General features: G+C 31.1%; 1 long non-coding RNA gene across 1 annotated transcript in view; it reads right to left on the bottom strand.

Moving 5' to 3' along the window:
- Positions 1-70: 70 nt before the first annotated feature.
- The window catches only part of LOC134233040 (uncharacterized), a 78,141-nt gene continuing 55,323 nt past the window's right edge, over positions 71-22,888 (bottom strand). The window contains exons 2-3 of the long non-coding RNA XR_009984902.1: positions 513-572; positions 71-357 (exon numbers count right to left, since the gene is read on the bottom strand). This is a non-coding gene — a long non-coding RNA (uncharacterized LOC134233040). The remainder of the gene's footprint in view (positions 358-512; positions 573-22,888) is intronic.

The raw sequence follows: 22,888 nt of genomic DNA, 5'->3' as shown, positions 1-22,888 counted from the left end.
TTTCAAGAAATTAAAAACGAGCACTTTTTCATGATTATACATTATTCCAGGCTTACATTACTTAATGGGTAAAGAAACCATTGACTACATTAAATCACGTCCAAATTTTACTGTAACAAGTAGAAAAAGTTGAAAGAAATCATTCATGGTCGGTTTGACAGTCAAAAATTGATACAGTTACATCAGAGTTAATACACTTATTGACATTGTATTTTTCTATTGTTACAATCTATTATAAATTATATTGTTTTTCAACTTGAAGACACTAATGAAATCAGACTAAATAAAAATCACTGACGATTCTCCTTTTTCAACATCGATGTCTTCCTTGTCCCCTTTAATGCCTCTGTTTCTAAGCTGAAACATGGAATTGAATTTTTTTTCATAAAGAAGGGTAAAAATTATATTCTAATTGTACAAATGCTCATATTGTATTCCTTTTAATGGAGTTTTAACATTCTATAATATCGATGAAGCTGAATTTAAGGTAGTATATCAATAAGTATATGTACCACACTTGATCTTCTGCAGGAAAACAAGCGCTGGCAGCACGTGTCCTGCTGGACAGTTGTCTGTTTGAAAAACAAATAAAAAATAGATCTAGAGTTGCAATGTAGTTTGTGTTGTTTAATTTTTATAGTATAGACAATATTATACATGTATAAAGAATTATGAAAATTCACATATTAGTTAAAATTTGATAGTAAAAATTCTGAGGAAATATTTTTTAATTGCATGAAATTTATAATAACAATTGATCTTTAAACTCTATCATCTCATATAACTCTAACTCTGACCAGATGGTTATAAGATGTTCATAGTCTAGCATTCCTGTTTCATGGAAAGAGATCCATTCTTTCGATTGAACACGTATTTGGTGATTCTCATCAGTCACAATGTCCTTAAATGCATCAACAAACCACTGAACATCAAGTATAATAATTTCAGATAGATGTTTTCTATTGAAAAATGAAATTTTGCCACAATCATGGAAGAATCGTAGCATGTCCAGGACATCTTCGTTATGTGTTGGAATTTCACACTTGCTAAATTTGGATAAATCCGAATAATGTATCAATCGTTTACTTTTCAAACTATGAAGGTCCTGATTAAATTCTTCCAATAGTTTTGGAACTATTTCTCCATAACTTGATTATTTCTAAATCATGTCAACAATACACTTCTCCAATCTATCAATTTTATCTCTGCTTTCCCCTGGTTTTCCTAACTCAAAGTAATTCTTTCTATGGAGATGTTGTTGTAATTGACTTACATCTGGGAGTTGTGAAAGAAAACTGCCGAAATTATCTTCTTTCTAAAGCAAGAAATACACTTTGGAGTTTGATTTGTACATAACGACATGATGTTACACGGATTTCTATATTGTAACATAAACCTCGTAGACTTATTGGTATGTGATAATTTATAATCACTTTTTTTCTAACAAATTGCTTTCTTATTAGCAATGAAAGATCATTTTCATTTAATTATTCCAGATATTTCTGAAAAAAAATATTAGTGACATGTATTAAATTTTCAATATCCTACTTTAATTAAAGTTAAATGATTATGATAAGGCCATTTCATGATTTTTTTTTCTTTTTTGCGTCCAACCATCCTTCTAAAATTAATCTATTGGCGAAAAAAAAATAACACAATCCAAACAAAAGTCCCATGGGCCACAATGCTCATTTGAGTCAGTATGACCTTGTTCTTCTTCAACAGTGTTTATTTTCTTACATTTACTTTTTATTTGCTTTTTTCCGTGATAACATTTTCAAAATAAGGTGAGATGATGTATTCCTAATTCAACCGTAATGTAAAATTCACCATATGAAAGACTAGAAGATAAGGGGGTCTAACATGCATGTCTATCTTTTGCAGGGACTATTGAAATTAACTTGAATGGTCATCTCGTGTAATTTAAACGTGGGATAATTTGTGAAAAACGGGCTTCCAACATCGTGCAATTTATCCCACGTTTCCAACTAGCTTTGACTTCCTGGCATACCCAGCAAATTAGATAGTGATTCCTTGATAATTATCAAGTTTATGACCAAAACTCTAATTGTTTCTTAATATGAAGCAATTTTGTTCCATTGCTATAATATTTCAGTATTTAAAGAGTTTTGTTGCTTGTAATATTTTGTGAGTGAAGAAAAAAATGGCCATAGTGTTAAAAATTGAGGTATTTCCCGCGAATTACTCAGAGGCCACTAGCATGAAAAGTAGGTCATTGACCTAGTAATTTGAAATTGAAATTTAACACCAGAATTGTAGGTTTACAATGTGCAATAGTTGGTTTTTTATTCTTATAAGTAGAATTTTTGGTCATCTGAGGAAAGGTATACATTAACATCTTCACATTCCATAACTAGTATAATATACGGATATGAAGTTCCTGCAGATTCACTTATACTGAAATCGAAGTGAATGTTCTTCTTAAATAAATATTAGTTAAAAATCAAAGAGTCCTTAAATATTTATATAATTATGAGCTAAGCAAAAATAAATAAAAAGTAATTTGTTACCCTTATGTTTCGGAGTCTTTTTTTTAAGTTAGTGTTTTTCACATTGAATTTCACATTGTCGAAGAGATTGCACTTTTTTTATAAATCGAAAAGACTAAAGGAAGAAATATATAACCAATACAAAAATTTTTAAAGATTGACCAACTTTTAAAAAAAATAACTTGGCCGTAACTTTTGAACTTTAAGAATCACGACTTTTATACTTCAAAGATTTATTCCTTATGACTAGGCCTTCCTTTGAATACAAAACATCTGACCTTTAAGCCTTACCTCGGAGATAGCCTTGCATCTGAGAACTTTCCGCCCACACCATGATCTTTAAAAAATTAATTGTATGTTGTTTCAGGTTCCCTTTGAGAATTTTTCACTCATATAGAGACGTCAACAGATACCAGCAAAGGGCTTCAAATTTTGACCATTTGTCGGCACTCATGGTAATGAAAAAAGGATATATACAATGTACTGACGAGAGACAATAAAATATTCAACTTTAGTACTTTGTAAATATAGAAAAGGATAAGAAATCGAATAGTATATATGACTAAAAGTATAAAGTGCGCGAGCTTGTGAGATTTTGGTGATCAGATAAATTGTTCTTAAATACAATTATTGACTTTTGATGAGGTCTACTCTTGACTATACGGACCTATATTGTTGACCGTCATTTAATTCTCAAAAGAAGTGTGAAGGATAGCATTGTTCTCCCGCCTACCTCGAAGTCACTTTTCAAATGTTAACATATTTGAATGATTTTTATTATTTTTATTTTCGTAAAACATTACTTGTTTGGGAAAATAAAGAGACACAACTCAAATTTTTTTTGTAAATCTTGTGATTTTCACTACAGAAATCAACAGAAAACAGATAATATTTCTAAAACATTTCTCTCCCCCCCCCCGTGAAACGAAAAATTCCTTTTTACAGGTAAAATGGACTGTCATTTGACAAATTCGTACCAAAGCTTTTTGTATTTCACGGGGGGGGGGGGGGCATACGTTTATAGACAAAAAAATGACAAAAAATATCTTTTCACAAATTTCAAGGCGGTTTACAACTAAAACATTGTATTTTAAAAATATATATATATGTTCAATTTTATATGTGTTACATATATGAACAAATTTTAGGAACTTTTAATCATATTCAAGACTATTTCAAAATAAGGTGATGTTTGAAAGTCCGATTTCAATGGAACATATCGTCTATCCTCTTTTTTGCAAGAGATAGAATTAGGGATAACTTACTATTTAGCGCTGGTATTAAAAGAAATAATCAGTTACCATTGAACTGTTCTTTGCATGAAACAAAGATTTTTTTGCCAAATTGCTATAAATATTGAATTAAATGGGTGCAAAATGTAGGCGGGATTCTCGAGCTAGCATGCGTAGTTCTTTGGAATGCCCATTAATACGTGTCTATCGACATACTATTTTTTAAAAAAATTAGAAATATGGAAAAGAAAACAAAATTAGCAAAATAGATACATTTCTCAACAGAAGAGGAAGGGTGGTCATAAGGAAGGGAAGATGAATTAAGAATGTGCCATTAACAATGATTCATTGGTCTATATATCAGGCAGATTGATCATAAAGCCAAAAAACAAACAAACAAAAGGAGAACGCATTTCTTTTTATTTTAGAAGCTGTGGATAACTCTCATTACATAACAACCTGTTTGGCACAAATTGAGCTTAATAAAATTGGCAGAAGCTTCGATTTTAACGAAACAAGGGATTTTATTTCGATTTTCTAGGTAACTCGAATAAACCTAATTCTTCGTTATGAAAGTTATTGGATTTTTGTTTATGTTTTCCCAGTTTAATGTATGCCTTTTAGTAGACAGTTTTATAGCAATACAATCATTAATACTTAATACACAGAAATTAGACTGTCTGTACGTACTGATAAAGAGAAACGAATACGTATACTCGTGTTTTGCTTTTATGCGTCATTGGTATTGATTAAGTCAACATACCATCAACGGTTGAAATTTCTATAAAACCAAGTTTAAAGTTACGTAATGAGTCAATATCAAACTATTGTATTTAATACTTTTGTCAATATCCAGGTTTTTCCGTCACGGTGTTTCTAAAATTAGAATAATGAGGGGATATAAATCAATAAAAACGACAAAAATGATTTAGCTTAGTGCCCTTCAAAGATCTGTATTCTTACGAACCACTAGATCTGAAATAACAAAACTTCAGGAAAGGAATTCGATTAATAATTAAAATAAAATGTTAATAGTCGACAAAAAGTTTAGTAAATGTAGTGACCTTAAAAAGTCTGTATTTTTAAGAATTATATCTGAAAGGACCAATCTAAATTCCAAACGAAACATCTTCAAATCAGAGCCAGTCCAATTGTGAAATCTCCAAACTTTCTATTGTTGTTGTTGTTATCTTGTTTTGTAGAGCAGTAGGTTTGAATAAACTATGGTACGTACATGTATACATGGAGACCGATTATTTGGATGAGACAAAGTGCAGTAGGTGTGGAACAAAAAAAAAATCTTCCTTGATCAATGGCCTTTAGTGATGAGTATATCTTTGCAGTCCTTCATAAGATATTTGATTGCGTCTTCATTTGAGCTTATTTAAATATTTTTGAGAGGGACGTACTACAATTAACAAAGAAACCCTAGAAATTTTGTTATTTTTTTCAGTATCTACTGCAAACCAGCTTTAATTCGCGTGCGATATTTTTTTGCGAAGTTCGCGAGGACCTCTTAATCGCGAATATTTCTCGCCGCTAACTGGTCCTTAAAGTGTATATGTCTTTTAACAACAACTCTAAAAGAGTTTGATCTCGAAAATAAATCGTTGCGAACTAGTTTATCCCTGGTACATCGCGAAATAAAGTCTTCGCGATTAAAAGTTGGTTTACAGTATTTCTTAATATATGAACAAGTATTTTTTTTTTAATTGAAATATTTATGTGACCAGGAGTGTTTGAAGTTTGAACAGTGGTGTGAGTTTGTGATATTACAAAATCGGTAGAAATTAACAAACATGCGTGGTTTTTTTGTTTTTTTTGTTTTCATTTTATATTTTTTTTCGGGGGGGGGGGGGGTTTCTTTGGTTGAATTAGATGGAAAGTGAGCTCGTATCAGTTTTATGAATCTGAAAATTGGCTCATAGGATATTATACACTTATCCACTGGGTGTGATAAGAGTGATGTCCATAAAACTGATTCGAGCTCACTTTTCATCTAATTCTAAAAAAAAACATACAAACACACATATTTTAGAAATAAACTCTATCCAAAAACCACCGAAAAGCTTATAAATACAACTTTTATTACATAACTCAAAAAATGAACTATGATTATCATTTTATGATATATAGAATAATACAAAGACCTCACTAACTTAATTGAAGCTTTTTATGCTAATTTTTTTTAACTTTTTAGGAAATACTGATAGAAATGAAAAAAAAAATTTACTACTCCTTTTGCATTTTACGCATACATGATATTTAGGGGATTAAATTTATTTAGAACATGCGTTTCAAATTATGTACATGACATTATAATTATATCTTGTTATTCATATAAATGTTTCTATATTTCCCTTCCATTTACAACCTCTTTCACTGTGCAATATTTGTAATGCTTTTCCAGCATCACTTAAATGACGCAATTTTGAATCAGTTTAAAAACTGCATATATTATGTCTTTGACAAACATACAGAGGTTAAGACCAATTAACTCATAAGATTTTCAATTACATGTATGATTTAGAAACATTTTTCACTAAGTCATTGACTATAGTGAATAACCTCAACAATGAAAGTGTTTGTTTTTATTTAATTTGTTGAACCTTCAGTACATATGCAATAAAAATAAAAGCTTTAATTTGACCATGTTTCAATCAGATGCTTGAAAAATATTTTTTGTGTTAGAAAAACTGTATGATTAAAGACACATTACACTAAGGCACATTACATTAAGAAAAGGCGTATGTGGAAGGATAAAAGTTGTTATAAAATCATATTTTATTCAATGATGTACAAAGATACAAGACTTCACAATAAACAGAAAAAAGTCATATTTCAAAAACAATGTTAAAACATATATAGATATTTATTTTTTATATTGATAATCATGACATGAACATAAGGGCATAAACTGGAATATTTTTGGAGAAATTCCTGCTTACGTAATTATGTCACAGGTGGTGAAAAGTCAGGTCTCATCCGGGACTCCAACCCAGGGCCTCCGACGTTCCGTGCCAGAGCTCTAACCAACTGAGCTATAGAAACCAGAAATGTTGACTGACCTTCACGCAAATGTGAACCCGGTAAAAACTAAAGAACAAGGTATGGTTTCTAAACAAATCTTGACCTCTGATTTTCTAAAAAAAATAAAATAAAATAAAAATAAAACTAGTGTAAAAAGATGAAAACTAGTGCTTTCTAAATAATTGAAATTCCATACAGAAAAATCATACAAATCATTTTTCTCACATGTGTTTTTAAATGCTAATTGTGACGTCATAAACATGTTCATTTTCCGTATTTTCTTAAAAATTTGCAGGAGACACCAATTTTCAATGGAATTTTCTATCAGAAAATATTGTCCACAGGCATCGCCCACAAAGATTTTGAGGTATGTGATTTTTTTTAATGTTATTTGAACAACATATCAAAAATTGAAAGTGGGCGACGGCTGTGAACACTATTTTCTAAAGGAAAGTTACCCTTGAAATTGGCTAATTTTAGGCTTTTTCTGTTAAAATTCAAAAAAGCATCACATCTATGACGTCATATTTGCAGAATGTTAATTCTTTGTTCCATATTCTTTCCTGATTTATCAAAAACAAATACTTTAAGTAATATTTAAGCCAGTTTCAAAGCTTTTTAATGACAATACATTTTTAGGGCACAATAAAGCTAAAACCAAACTTTCTTTTTTGTTAGAACAAAAGTCTTTTATTTTTTTTTACCAATATATACAAATGAAAATACATGTATAAACAAAACTAAAAATCACACAAGCCTGTTCGGGCTTATGTTGACCTCTGCTAGCCGGACTGAATTTCCTTTAAATCGTCTTCCATGTTTTGTGTTTATGTATTATTTTTCAGCTATTTTATATTTTTTGCAATGTTTCCAGTTTCTGTATTTTTTCTTGTTCTTCTATATAATCTTCAATGCAAGACATCTCGATGTTTGTGCTTTTATATTTTGCCCCATGTTAGACATCTCCATATGTTCTTGTTCTTTTATATCTTCTCCGATGCTAGAGACGTCTTGTGTTTTAATATTGTGTAAGTTGTTTTCGATATGTATTTTTACTTTTTTGTCGATGTATTTGACTTCTGTGTTTTCATCAATGCTACAATCGCTTTCTATGCTGCTGTCTTGCTCATTTGTATTTTCCTCACTGTTATTGGTAATTTCATCATTTTCTTCCTTTCCCTCAATTTCATTCATTAATGAAGATGAACAGTCACAATTTAAGTCGTTACAGCATCCAAAAAAACATCCACAGTAGAAATTACTTAAAATCTGGCACCATAATTTGCAACACGAAAAGGGGCCATCTGGGTTTGAATAATCAAAAATAAATTTAGGTGTAATGTTCTTCTTTTCATTCAAATCGTCCTCACATATGATACCATTGCCATCAAGGTTGTGTACGCTCGTTAACTGTCTAACAAGTTCGTCTAAGTCGTAGTGCATTTTTTCAACTTTGTCTGCATTGCTTTCGAAAAATAAAACCTCGATAACACCAGGTGTTAGTAGAATGAAAGCATAAGTCAGAAATATATTTAAATCAAACGATTTTTCTCCATCAAGAAAGTGAACGTCAATGAGAGTCAGATACATAATCACGAGTAAAAATGAAGTCATTAACACTTTTGCTAAGAGAAAAAATATTTCCATTTTTACAGGACAACAGCGCCTAACAATATAATCATAATCCTCAATAAGTATATCATTTGTACCTTTCAATTGTATTATTTTTTGTAGCAATAATCGATACAGTTGAAAAAATTGTAGAAAAAATTTGCTCATGTAAGTAAAAATAGCTGTAACAATGAGAAATATGTAAAGCTGTGTTGAGTACAAATGTGGAATAGCTACTAATATGAAATAAATAAAGAATTGCACAATGCAACTTACTCCCATAAATATTGCATTACAATATGCTGATAATCCTATAGTAACTAAAGAAAGAAAAATGCATATAATACATAAAAAAGAAAAGCATCGACGGTCTACAATACCTTTAAACTTACATGTAAATGTCCATGTAGTTATACTACTCAGAGCTAAAGTCGATATTTTTAAATATAAAAAGAATAATTGATTTAAAATTGGAAAAAGAGAAAATATACATATACAAAGTATGTTAAGCAAAAATATAATAGGAGAAAAAATTACCTTTCCTATATACTTTACATATGCTGTACATATAATGTTTACTGAATTTTGTTCAGCTTTTAAAGAAATCAAACAAACCTGAAACCAGAATTTTAATGAAAACAATAAAAACAATCGACTAACCACTTTTTGTGAAATGGATTCCTGTATATCTATGTGTTTTAAGAAATGCCGTACAGGAATAAATCTGCAGGAAAAATAATTGAAAAGAAGTAATTGATCACTGGACTCTTTTGATAAAACTAAAATGCTGTTGTTTAATGCAGACAGGGCAAAAAAACTGACAATGGTTGTGATTACAATCAAAGCTATACTCAGTTCAGAAACCCCATGTGTAAAATATATCTCCTGAAAAAGATGGACATTTGGATGAAAGCAAATCTCGCAGTGATTTGTCAAGATAACCTTAACTATGAAAGCTGTTACCGTCACAATATATATCAGGATGGAAATACGAGTGGCACTGGTGGAATTAGAGAAATTCTTTTGAAATTCAGATAAATTTTCAGATTTTAGGTCCCCAGTTTGAAACATGATTCGAAGAAAGAAGCGACGAGGTGTGTATGGGTAGTCGGCTTTAGTGTATACCACAAGTTCTCGCCTAACCTTTCATGCATAGATCTTGACAATATCATTGGATAGTAAGAAATGATAATCAATATGATTGCAATAGTAATATATATAATTGGAGATTTTTTTACCGTAAAAGGAGATGACATGTCAAGACCATTAAAACATTTAAATTCATAACCAACAGACACATAAGCAATGAAAAACAAAAGTTCCTTCCATTCCTGATTATCGAAATAACGATGGCAAAAATACCCACTTGAACTGTTACGGATTTTAAATAAGTAGTGGTAAATTTGAATTGATAAGGTATCGTTTTTACACTCTGATATATTGTGTATACTAACATTTAGATTTAAAGTATGAAAATTTTGTTTCATCAAACCTAGGGTAAATACATCAATGTCCACAGGGTATGACAGATAGTGTCTATATTCATTTGTTATCCATATCCAATCAGTGATTTTATTCCACGTCTTCATAGTTAGAGTGAAGTTTTCAAATGATGTAGAACTGATATTCACATAAATAAGCTGCATTCCTTTTCCAAGAGATGAGAGGTGTTTGAAGTTTTGCTGATGTTTTCCAAATTCATCATCTGATATAATACATGAGTTTACTCCTATGTTTTCTGTTTTCCATACAAATATTATCAGTGGAAGGAGAATCCAGAAAACCTCAGGTCTATTCATTTTCGGTTTCGAAACCTACTTATGAAACAAATTCAAAATTATAAAGGAAATATGGGCATTCATACAATAACCTAGAAAATCAAATTTTAACAACTTATGAAATACCGTATTAGTGGAAATTTTAGCGAGACGCAAATTTAGCGATTTCTAACTAAAATCAGGCATTTTAATTTTAGCGAGAAGAAATTTTAGCGATTTTAAAATGCTAACTAAAGAATATATTACAAATAATACGCAATTAATTTTTAGCGATATTCAATTTTAGCGATGTCAGCGACCTCGCTAATAATGCCAAAATTAAATCCTCGCTAAAAATTCTACTTATACGGTATATGGAGATAACAAACAGTCAACATGTAGTTTTCAAACTCAAAAGTCCATAAAACAATGCAAAATGGGAGCAGATCTATAGATTCGAAAGAATGAGCAATAAAATTGCAATTGATTGATTAATTGACTGTATATGGTTTAACGTCCCTCTCAAGAATTTTTAACTTATATGGATTATGGAGATGCCACCACTTTCCTCTAGAGAACTTCAAATTTTGTTCTACATTCGGCACCCAGGGCCATCGAGAGACCTTTTTCGTGCCAAGCGCATTTAAATGTTTTTAAACATGATGATGGCATTTATTTCATGCCTATGCCTCTCGATACAAATTTCAAAACTATTCTCGTATAAATCAAATCAAACTAATGTTCAGAATATAGTAATGTTTTTTTAAATTAAAATTTTCACTTAAGCTAGGTTTTTATGTCCTTGATATGTCCTGGAGATCACTTAAAAACTGTAATTCAACAAGAATAAAAATTATGTTAACTTCCATCAATTGTTAAGTTAATTTTAAAAGATAGTCTTCAAATGTTTCATACACTTTAGCGCAGCGGACACCATAAATAAAAATCCATTACATATTTTTAATAACCTAGAAAAATAATACACGCCCTGTCTCGGTTTACACATACTGCGGTATGGTGCATAATGACAGCGTACTATTTAACACTTCCATTGAAAAGATTTTGAAATGATATTTATAATCCAAAGATTTTCTTGAGATTTAAGTTTGCATTAAAATTGTTTAATAACTAGTTCTGTTTGCATTTGTAACAGAGCAGAAATAGCAAAACATACACTCAAAATGTCACTTTTTCAATTTGTGGTTGTTACAATAGGAAGCTTTTAGTTATGCCATTGTTTTTGTTTATCTTATTTTCTTCTGATGATTGAATTTCTTAAAACAAAAAAATCAGTAAGAGGTCATTAATGTTTGGAAGTGTGAAATATGAAGGACTTTATCTAACTAAATGAAATAGCTAAAGTTGATAGACTTGAGAAAAATATTTTGCATAATTAATTACCTTTCGGAGCAGGAAAAACTATAAAACTAGAAAAATTTTACAGTTAATTTAAAAAAAATCTAAAAATGTCTCTGGTGATGTACTTATCATTAGATGCATATTGTTGACATAATTTTTGAAATGAACATGTAACCATGCTCTAGCTGTTGAATTTTTGATTAGAATAACATGTAAATAACACACTTGAAATAAACTCCCTTCTGTCCATACAAATGAAAAAAGATATATTATTCTTATATATCATTTATTTTAATTTTGTTGATTTATACTCTGTACTTTTAACTATATTAATGATATAAAAAAGGATTCTTTATATTTACATTTAGTGTTATTTACTTTACGAAATCCATTAGGAATCCACGACGTTCAAATGTCTATAACACACGCGAAACCTTGTCACCGCGCGTTAGAATACAAAGTAGGAACTTTATGCATTTTCAATACTCTAGGACAACCAAATCGTACATGTTTTGACAAAATTTAATAGAATAAAAATAACCCCGTTAAATTAATGTAAAAATACAAAAAATGTGCGTTTAAAATTAATTTGTCACTTTTTTTTCTCGCAATGTTTGTTGCGTTATTTAACTTTGTGACATCACAAATCTTACGTCTATAAGACACACCAATTTTGAAGGGTGCAGAATTCACATAAAAAATTACCGAAATAAACAATAATGAAAAGGAAAAATTATAGAATATAAATATAAGCATTTAATTAATATTTTAGGAAGTTTTGGCCTTAACGCCCGACAGTACATACCGATTGTGCATTTGATGCGAATATTTTCAGAACACAGGTGGTAAATTGATCCGATTCAGGCAAAAATTGAATTTTTTTTCAAATATGAGAATAATCCTTCCAAGAGCAATTTATTTTACTTTTATTTTACAATCTTAAAAAGTGCAATGATTGTCAAAAAAATTGTTTTGAAGCAAGGAATGGTAGAGGGAAACACAACTGAAAACAGTATTTATCAACTGGAATTCGTGTTAATCCCAACTAAACTTGAATATTCAATACTCACCTCTAGTTTGCAATAATTACATTCTATCCATCCAAATTTGGACTTCGATATGTGCGTTGGCAAACATTTGAAGTAAGTTACCTTTTCTGTGCTAAACTGAAACTGATCGATCAGCAGGTGACGTAATATATATTTGGGAAATTGATAACATTAGGGTTTTTTTTCAGTTGTAATGATTTTCTGCAATTATCTTTTCTGTAATTTTTTATGAACATGCAACAGATGTTGGGATCGATAATTGCAGTAATGTTTAGCTCTAAATTCGTTCTAAAATAACACTACATTGGAAGATCGATTTTGGGTTTTATTTCAAGTTATGAACTTTACAGGTCTGGACGATTTCCAACTAAGGAATTGATGAGCAATAACCGTGATATGCAATAAATACACCAAATAAACAAGGTGCTAGTTCTTCTGACCAATCAGATAACAGCATTTATACAAACCCATGAGAAAATAAATAAATCATGTGGTTTTATAGTTTTTTGCTCAAAAGATTTTTTGGAACAATTTTTTTAAAAACTTAATTCAAATTTAGACAAATTCTATCGTGAACAAACAAACTTGAAAGCTTAGAAAACGTTTAATGTGGGATTAAAAATCTGTTACTAGGAGGTAGCTATCCCAATAGTTAAATTTTGATAAAAATGTTATGTAAATACGGAAAACTTTCAGTTTTTAGAGCTTTACATAAAAATCTTATCGAATTGATAAATATCTCAACAGCCTGTCTCTGTGAAAAGCATGCAAAATAGTCCGAAAGCAAACTTCTCCGATCGCCTTCAAGTTTTGTGTACAAAATCTAGTATGCTTGAAATGAAATCAGACAAATTTTTACTGAGCTAATCAAACCCATATATGTTTTATGGCCTCTTACTAAACATAGCTCTTATGCAACAAAATTTGAGGTAATTCTTTAACGTTTTAGTCATATTTTGAGGAGAAAAAAATTGCAACTTTAAAAATTATTCAAATATTCTTTTTTGTAGTAAAAGAACAAAGATTAGTTCTTCTTGAAGGCATAGTCAGAATGATTGACATTCATTTTGTTTTAGTGCAAATAGGTCATGAAATTGGCTCTGTTCCAAAATTTGGAAAAAGAGGTAGAGCCACGAAACATCATATTTGGCCCTGTGTTTTTCACAAAAATCGAGTTTCTATTCATGGCCGGTATTATACGTTAATTATTAGAGGACAACATACTTCTTTTCCTTCCGTTACTCATTTTGTAAAATAATGCGCTGTAAGGCACGTGCGATGGTTTGAAGATGCGACGGTTTCATAAAAACGTTCAAAAATGCCGATTTTTCGACAGAATTTCCCAAAATTAAGTGTGGCCACAGTCAAGAACAACTTTCATACTTACCATGTGTATAAATATTGCTGATACGAATCTACACGCTTAATATAATCGTTGTTCGTACGTGTGGCCAATATGAAATATGACTTTACATTTAAATTTTGATGTCCCAAAGATTCAACAGTTTTGTTAAACCTTCAGTAGTATTTGGCTTATATAATAATAGTAGTAAAAAAAATAACACACAATGTATTAAAAAATGGTCAGTAGTTCATTTGAAACGATATATGTGGAGAGGCATGATCTTGGATTTATGTTATCTGAATTCAAAACTCAAAAAACATATACGTTACATTTCTCTTCGTCAGTCTTTGAACGTGACGTTAAAAGTAATACATATACATCAATTGTGACGTCATAAAGACTGTAATTATTTAAGATGGTGCTCTTTCAAATAATTGATTTTTTATCAAGATGAATCACTTTAACTTTACTCGATGATATCATTAAATTATTAACAGAGATCTATTTCTATTATCTCCAATTTCACCCCCTTTCAATCGCCTGTTTTCGTTTTAAAGCTGTACACTATCTTCGTTTTAATTTTTTTTTTATTATAGGATACTAGTAGTAATGTTTTTCTGAAGACAATTCTTAATGCTGCTTTACATGATTACTAGCTTGTAAAAGACTCGGATCTGGATTTTTTTCAGAATGGGGGTTGAAGAGGAATAGAGTTGTTATAACGTACGTTTGCAGAAAGATAAACAGATACAGGGGTGTAGTATCATTTTAAAAGTTGGGGAGTCATCAAACTGGGAACAAATTATGGAATTAGTACCAGAAAGGTTTCGACAATGAAAGGAAAATAAAGATAAAATCTCCGAACCCGTAAATCCAATTTTGTTTTCGCAATTGAATTTCTATATATTACTACATTAGCCTTTCAATGAAATATTCTAAAATAAAAAGCACAACAAAAATTCAGGACTCTCTCTCTCTCTCTCTCTCTCTCTTAGCAAATGCAAAGAATGGACCCTCCGCCCCTTCTGGATCCATCACTGTGAAAACAGGAAATATCATAATCACATCTGCCCTTTGTAATACTTGTAAGCAAAATAACATTTGGCTAGCTTGCTGTTAAAATATTAATAAAAAAGAAATAATGAACGAAATTGGAGGATTCAGATATTAATATTGTCTGCAATTCCACGAAACAAGATCTAGAACTTGGATGAATATATGACTGTCAAGTTCCTTATAATATTACGAAAGGTAGAGTCAGTACTGTTACATATTACACCCACAATTTACATACTTATATCAGCCGTCCATTTATTTTACTTTTAAACAAAATCTAATGAAATAATTTTTTTTTTGCAGGTGTACAACAATAAATTTTCATCCTGCTTCAAAATCAAAAATGTTATTAATGATGTGCGTTGCTTCGCACTGAGGATATCAGTATGCAGTATATACATGTATACATGTATATACTGCATACTGATATTTTCATCAATGTTTCAAACAAATATATTTTCATTTGGAAAAATATAAAATACAGAAATATGCGTATTGGTGTGTCTTAGAATTCAGTATTTATATAATATTTTCGCAACGCCTTTGCAATGTGCTCTGAATATTTATCTGTAGGTTTTACAAATATTTCATAAGTAATCTATGCTTCACGTCGTCAGTTAGTTGGAGGTACATGTACATGCAAGGGCAAATCCAGAGAAATTATACCAATATACTCAATCGAAAAAAAATTAATTTTTTACAAGTAAAAAACTGACGAAAAGAAATAAATCTATTCGATAGTGGTTAGGAGGGGGGGGGGGCGTTTTCATTCATAATTACTTGTATATAATTATTATGATCAACAGGGTATGTAGGGTATTTTTTTTCTTTATTCTATAGTTGATAACTAAATATTTAAAAATAACCCCGGCTGATCAGCTACATTGATTTTGTAATTTGTTGCATGGTCGTCAGCTTTCCATATCACAACAGCGGAAATGATCTTTAGTCATCTTTATTGTTTCAAAATTAAATATAATATAGATCTTTAACTTCATAACATACTTACATATATTCCAGTTTCAGATCAAAAGGGGTATCAAACCAATATATAAAATGTCAGCAGTTATTTAATACATGGCGTGTCCCAGAATATCGTAATTATCTCGTGCATGTAATTCCGTTGCCTTCAAAAGATCATAATTTTAAAATATGCTAGCTTAGTATTTAGTACGACGGCGTATTCGTGCCATTTAAACAATGTAGAAATATTTTTTTTAATCGTTTGTACGATTTAATAAATCGTTTGTACGATTTAGTAAATCGTTTGTACGATTTAGTAAATCGTTTGTACAATTTAGTAAATCGTTTGTACGATTTAATAAATCGTTTGTACAATTTAATAAATCGTTTGTACGATTTAATTTAGTAAATCGTACAAACGATTTAGTAAATCGTACAAAAGATTTAGTAAATCGTACAAACGATTTGTTAAATCGTACAAACGATTTAATAAAAAAAATTCTACATTGTTAAAATGGCACGAATACGCCGTCGTAATTTAGGATGTGTAATTTTCACATTTTTTCTCTCCTCTGAGATTATAGCAATTTAATATGAATTCGTTGATTTGGTGAATTATAAACGTTACCTCCTTTGTCTGTTGACCCGGTATTCATCCATGCGCGGATCTAAATGGAGAGGGGGAGCGGCTAGGATTTGCAGAGTTATTAAATACCTATATTACACTAAGTAAAAGTGACCTTGGATCCCTCCTAGAAGACGCTGACCCCATCTTCGAAACCGTGGAATGTGTGCTGAGTTTGTATGAAAAATCATGGTTTTATATGTATGGGAAACACAGTCCTCGTCGCAAACCACGACCAAAATGCACGATACTCTCCCATTCTGGAGGAAAGAGCTGTATGTGGACTCCAGACCGTGTCTTGAGACCACGGGGAAACATGGGAAAGGAGTTTATGTGGGTTTTATTTAATTGTTTGGGTTTTGTTGTTGTTGTTTTGTTTGTTTGATTATTTATTTTTTTGCACGACAAGAGATTTCTGGATTGTATTTTTTTGACTGGATTGGAACCCCCCCCTCCCCCCCCGAAAAAAAATTCTTGATCCGCGCCTGTTCATCTGTTGCCGCTATGCATTCACTTCATGAACAATACTTAGAGGTTTAACATGTTTAAATAAAGTGGTTAGGTGGTTATAGATTTGGAAATTAATTTACAATTTATCAAAAGAAGTGCCGAAAAACGTCTTTGACTATGAATCTCGAATGAATTTCCAGTATGGATAGCAATGTACACACCTTAGAGCTTCTATAGAAGGGGTAACACTTGACGATAAAAAACGTGTGATGGTACGTCGGCAAAATGAAATCCTTCCATATGTACAGCAAGTCTGAGGGATATATGAATAAGTATAATTTTAACCCCAATGTCTATACAAATTACGCATGATAGGCAAGAAATATATGTATATACACATGGTAATGTTAATTACGCACGGCCCTTGTCTTTTTAATGATCACACAAGTAGCACCGGCTATGAAAACAGCCTATTGTTGCCTATACTATAATAAGCCCCCCCCCCCCCCCAAAAAAAATTAAAACTTAATATTCACTGTTTCATGACTTTACGGATTAATCAATACTGGGGATACAGCTAATAGTTATACCGTGAATAATTTTCCCCTATTTTCTCTTAATGTACGTATCATTTTAAAAAGTTGCTTTTGATTCAACATATTGATTAAAAGTATTTAGGCACTTTTAAATCAAAGCAAAAACTAGCTAGCTATTTATCTCGTGATTCGAAACTTCTTAACAATCCAATGATAAAATTTTCCCAAATTCTTAGGTAAGGTTTATTTTAGCAGAATTTCCCCCAAATAATGTACATGTACATCTAATTACCTTCATTTAAATAATGTTAACGTCATAACGTTACAATATACATGCACATCAAAAGTCATGACGTTATACATGTAGATTTCACTTGAAAACAATACCAATTTCAAACGACTATAAAAAGAAAACTGGTAAAGATATCATTAAAAAATAAATTGTGTTATAACCCACAATATCTTAACTATCATAAAATAAAATTTCATTTATTTTGGTGACAGGGCATATTTTTGCACTTCGTGGCTTTAGCTCTTTAGTTCCTGTGCACCAAAATCTGTATTCAGAATTACTTAACCGTAAAATTCATGACATCACGTAGGGAAAACGCTAAAAACACAAAACACGTACAATATGATAACGACGAGTTTGGCGACAAATCTTATTTCATTATTTGATGCATATGAGGTATGCACATAGTTTTTCTATATTAAGAGACATTATGATTTTTTTGCAATCTTTGCACAGTTTACAGAAGTTCAATGGAGTCTTGTTTTCGAATTGCCTAATTAATGAAAAAGGCAACAACGGTTTACTAAACAGTTTCTTGTAGATTTTCCCCCATAAAACTTGTTACCCGTTGTCAGAGAGGGTCTGGAATGGTTTTCAATCAATCGTGACGATGACGTTAACGCAAAACAGAGCCATGTTACGAGCGGGTTATTCGTCCTGCCATCTCTTAAATCGCCACCTTACTACCACAAAAACAGTTATTTATACAATAGACGATTATAATCATTACATTCATACGAAATTTGAAAGAAGACAATTCTGCAATTTGGTTTTTTGAGCCAGTCAACTTACTGTTGTATTCCTCTCACTGGCGCATGCGCACGCCGTTTGACTTATTTTTTTGCGTGGTTACCCATGCTAAATATAGCCAGGTTTTGAAGGATAAACACTCTGATGAAAATCCATGCAAAGGAGAAACAAGGCTCTGACAGATGCACGGGAGAGACATTGAAGATAATGAGAGATTTTTGATTTTCATTTTTCGGGGGTATCGTAATTTTAGCTTCACAAATTCATGAATTATTAGACAAAATCAAATGGGAATTTGGTTTTATCTTTTTTAAAGATGATTTTAAAAGTTTGATAGGAAAACTGAAATATATTTTCAGAAAAACAAATTTAATTCACCTCAAAAGTTTACCCTGCGTTTCATTTTCCTTTCAGTATATTAATGTACAAATTTGTTCTTGTAGACTTTATGAAGAAAATAAGCATTTGTCCACGTCGTCCACGTACCTTTTGACAACATTGATATAGGAACATAATAAAAATTTTTTAAAGTCTTACATTGGTAAATGTTGCTACTGAAGTAAGGCGTCTTTGGACATCCCTCGCTAAACATACTACAATCCTCTTGATCCACAAACCCGGATGTTGATAAATGTAGGCAGTGCCCTGAAATATTTATTTTGACATGATTTTATGTTCTACATGTTTATTAGAAAAAAATATCAACGTAGTCGCTCATTGCTGACTAGAAAGTTTGAATATAAGTTTACAGTAGCTTTGTCAATTAGATAAGGAATGCTCACCTGTCACAGTTATCTTTTTTAAATCATTTCATCATTGTTATCTATGTGCAACATACATTGAAGTTTGTCTTTTTCGTAAATGTACCTCAATATAACAGTGTACAAAAAAGAAGGGTTCTATGCATTAAATTTAAAAATAATTGCTTGCCACAAAATTGCTTTGTCTCTGCATTAGGCACTAATGATGCCAATTTTTTTCTTTTTGCATTGATCAATCATTGAGATATTCATCATCTGCCGATGCAATTGGCATCCTTACATGAAATGTATGGATCTGTGGCATATATGTATTTTTTATATAAGTTCCTGAAACGATTGAGGTTCATTTAATGTTTTGCATCAATAAAATTGTTTATTGGCACCTGATCCCACCTCTGATGTTTCGGGGGTCCGTGTTTGTTCTGCTCTTATTTTTTTATTGTTTTATGGACTTTGAGATTGAATACTGTACGGTATCTCCATATCCTTCTTTGGTCATATATCTTAAATGATGCATAGACAGGAAATTCTTTTTAAAGTGTAATTTCAGAACAAATTCGAGAAGAATCATTTAATAGGATTGGATACATTTTTTGCATTAAAAACATTCGTACCTTTTTCATAAAGACTCATAATCTTGTCATAACAAAATTCGAGTAGAGTTGTCTTTTCCTGGTTGGGAATACATAGATACTGGAGCCTGTTGTGGGTGTCATGAGAACAGTTTAATCTGACACTAGCTTCATACCACGTGTTATTTGATGTAGGACAGGAATCCACTTCATTGACAGGAAATCGGTACTGTGCTTTAACCTAGATAGGAACAGATGAAATATATGGAGATAACGAGCAGTATTCAAAGAAGTGAGAATGAATTCTATGGACTTTATATTAGAAATAGAAAAAGTATTCTTTTGAAATCTATGATAAAATATTTGGCTATAATATTTACAGATACATAATTCTGTCCATTATAAAGAAGGTTTTGAAAATCACTTTTCAGAAATGAAAAAAAAATTTACGAAGATATGAAAAAAAAAGATAGACATATTGAATGGTCAACCAAAGTTTCAAATGCCTTAATAAGTTTTAAATTTGTCTTCAAACGTCCGTTTTCCTTGTAAAATATCTGTAGATGCATATGCAGTATCAACCTAAATACATACATGTACATCACCAAAGCAGTGAGAGAGTTGAAATTGAAAATGTCTTAATTTTTTAGGAAACTCGAGTGACCTATAGCTATCTGTTTTCGTCCGTCGTTGTATGTCGTGCCTTAATTTTTGGAAACTTTACGTTTCTTCTATACAACCCATAAACCAATTTCAACAAGTTTTTGCAAAAGGAAACAATGGGTAAAGGAAAACAAAAATTGTGAAAACAATTGTCCCTGTCCTTATAGGGCCTGAGGGTTGGGACCAAAACCACTTAGAGTAGTGCTATCTTTAACAATCTTCTTCTTCACTCCTGGCAAGCAATCAAACTTTTTTCATGAGCATAACTACATTATAGCTATGATGAGGAAAGTTGCCTCTTCGAAAATATTTAATTTCATTGATTCAGGATCAGAGTTTTTTTGCTACGGCGGGGCTGTATTGATTATATGAAACAGAAATAGTATTCTAGTTCAGAAGTCCATAAACCATTACAAAACAGGTGAAGAGCAAACAAGGACCTAGAAAACATCAGAGGTGTTATTAGGTACCTTAGACGAGTGAGTATCCCCTGCTAATCGGTCACACCGGTGTGCTCCTTATTATGATCAAGAAATAACGGGAAAATCCATCGTCAATTCAGTGTATAGAAGAAATTGACTAACAATCAGTATGAAAACATCAGTTAGCATTTGACTCAATGATAAATTGTATTTGCTGACAAGATCATTGTATCGACCATAGACCATAGAACTTACGAAATTATGACTTACAACGAGACTGTTATATAGTGAAAATGCATTAATTATTTGGAAACCCTGTTCTCTGATCCTGTTTATTACACAAACCAATCCACGCAAAGTTATGATAAGGGAGGGTGTCCTAGGGTCTGGCACTTTTTTATATAGTGAAATTGCATCAATTCTTTGAAAAAAAAAATCTCTGTTCCTTGGTATTTAACAAAATAACTTCATCAGAATTATTATGAGGAAATTGCCTCTCAGAAAATTTTAAATTCATGGCCCTAGGGTTAGGGAATCTGGTGATAGGGCGGTGCTCTATTGATTATAGAGCGGAAATGCATTATTTCTTTCAAAATCCTTCTTCTCTGTTCCTGTTTATTTAACAATTTAACTACAAACATAGTAATGATTCGGAAAGGTGCTTTTTTAAGGGGGGACCTATGTCAATCTACGTCAAAGCAGCCTTATGTGACGTCACAATAGCGACGTTTGTTTTTTTCCCGCTGACTTTTGCCACTGTTATTATAGGCATAACATTGTTATTAATCAATAACGTACACAGTTAACAAAAAGAAATTTTTTTAATGCATTTATAACAGTTTTATTTGATTAATGGAGTTTGTTAATATTAGAATTCTCTTCCTTTTGTTGATAATTCATAGCAATTTCAGTTGTGAAGATCGAAATACCTCCGTGATATGCGGATATAAAAATGCAAAAAAGATATAAGATAAAATTCAGCAAAGACAGCGGCATCAGGGAAATATGTTTAATTTTATGATTACCATTAATTGTATTTTCTGGATAAAACTAAGAAAAAATTAAGAAATGTACTTGTACCTATATTTACTTATTGATTTATACAGTGCATGTAGATTTGATTGTATAAAGTCATTCCTAGGTTCTATTAGGTGTTGGTTGTTGACGGGGAAAGGGGGGGCGGACAGTATGATTAGAATGAAGAAGAAAAGAGTCTATCTGTTTAAACTATTTCTTATCAAATCAAAATAATTAAAAATTATTTTATATTCAGATGTTTGTCAGTGCTATCTTAACTTTTTTTTAGTGCAGAAAGGTCAATATTTATGACAGAAGAGTACAAAAATAAAAGAAAACGTCATATTTCTCGTTAATTTTATCATAAAGGTATACTTTTTTCTTTGTTAAAATAAAAAGAGGGGTCATTTCTTTCAAAAAATATGAATTACAACATTTTCACACAAAGACATTTTAAGATATTACCTGTTATGCATGTCGGAATTGTAAAAAATACGACAAGAAAAACGGGGTGATACATGTACTTACATTAATTGTGCTCCTTTGTAATTTTTCATGCGAGATGAATTACAATGAATTTGCCTTCATTTTAAAGATACAAGTCATATAAATAAATACATGTTGATTTCGGATGTGATTTGACATTTTTGGTTCTTCTTAGCGCATATTTGGAGTAGAGCAATAATGTCTGAAAATAATCTATTTTTAGCATTTCATACTGTTTTTGCACGTGCTAATGTGTAAAAATAAGCATATAAAGGTATTGCTTTTAATACCTAAAAATTAAAAGCAACTGGTCAGGAAAGAGATGTCAAAGTTTTGAAAATTTCACACAAAGACTTTCCGGACATAGGTCCCCCCTTAAATGTTAAATTCCGTGACTTCAGG

Source organism: Saccostrea cucullata, unplaced genomic scaffold (genome assembly GCF_032062105.1).
Source record: "Saccostrea cucullata isolate Sc308-1 unplaced genomic scaffold, CSIRO_AGI_Scuc_v1 ctg554, whole genome shotgun sequence".
Classification (NCBI taxonomy): Eukaryota; Metazoa; Mollusca; class Bivalvia; order Ostreida; family Ostreidae; genus Saccostrea; species Saccostrea cuccullata.
This window is presented reverse-complemented; position numbering and strand designations above follow the sequence as displayed.